The 1,097-nt window shown below is 40.2% G+C and overlaps 1 non-coding gene across 1 annotated transcript; it reads right to left on the reverse strand.

Annotated features, from left to right (window-relative positions):
- Positions 1-457: 457 nt before the first annotated feature.
- On the reverse strand, positions 458-530 carry TRNAE-UUC (transfer RNA glutamic acid (anticodon UUC)). Its single transcript has one exon. It is a non-coding gene; the product is annotated as a tRNA-Glu (tRNA).
- Between the last annotated feature and the right edge of the window lie 567 nt (positions 531-1,097).

The following is a 1,097-nucleotide window of genomic DNA, read 5'->3' on the forward strand; positions in this document are numbered from 1 at the left end:
AGCTGTACAGCAAAGTGAATCAGTTATACATATACACATATACACTCTTTTTAGATTCTCTTCCCATATAGGTCATTACAGAGCATTGAGTAGAGTTCCCTGTGCTGTACAGTAGGTTCTTATTAATTATCTATTTTATACATAATAGTGTGTATATATCAATCTCAATTGCCAGTTTATCCCTACCCCTCATCCCCCCTGGTAACTATAAATTTGTTTTCTACATCTGTGACTCTATTTCTGTTTTGTAAATAAGTTCATTTCTACCATTTTTTAAGATTCCACATGTAAGTGATATCACATGGTATTTGACTTTTTCTGTCTGACTTACTTCACTCAGTATGACAATGTCTAGTTCCAAATGCCTGAAATTGTTGATGGTGGACACACTATATGATCTTCTAAATAATCCCATGGAGTGAGGTTTTTTTTGTTTTGGCTGTGCTGTGTGGCTTAGTTCCCCGACCAGGGATCGAACCCCAGCCCCTGGCAGTGAAAGTGCCAAGTCCTAACCACTGGACCACCAGGGAAGTCCCCACGGAGTGAATTTGATGGATTTATTATGGCTAGTTTATAAATGAAGAAAGTGAGGCTTTAGGGTTATATATTTTCCTAAGCTACTGACAAGACCCTCTCCTTAACTAAACTTTAGTCAGGTGCCTCTAAGCCCTCTAGGCCTTGACCTTCAGTATCTGTCCCTGTTTGGCCTGTATCACCCAGTTTTAGCAAGAAACATGTGAATTCAGTCTAGAAAGAACCACCCATCTTTGATATCTGATCAAATTCCTCATCCTCTACAATCCCCCTAGTCACCTGATTATCCTGGCCCGCCTTCAGCAAGAATCCTGTTAAGTCCATTTACCCAGAAATCCCCCTTTACCTCTGATATTTCCTCTTAGCAATTTTCTGTCCACTCACCCCCACCCTACTCCTTGGCTATGAATCTGTACTTATCCATGCAGTATTTGGAATTGAGCCCAGTTCTATACTGAGGTCTCTATTCCCCTAATGTAATAGTTCCTGAGTAAAATCTATTGGAGGGGAAAAAGTGAGAACTGTCTGGATGGTAAACCTACAAGCAACAGAGACAGATTATT

This window comes from Lipotes vexillifer, unplaced genomic scaffold (assembly GCF_000442215.2).
Source record: "Lipotes vexillifer unplaced genomic scaffold, Lipotes_vexillifer_v1.1 scaffold3, whole genome shotgun sequence".
NCBI lineage: Eukaryota > Metazoa > Chordata > Mammalia > Artiodactyla > Lipotidae > Lipotes > Lipotes vexillifer.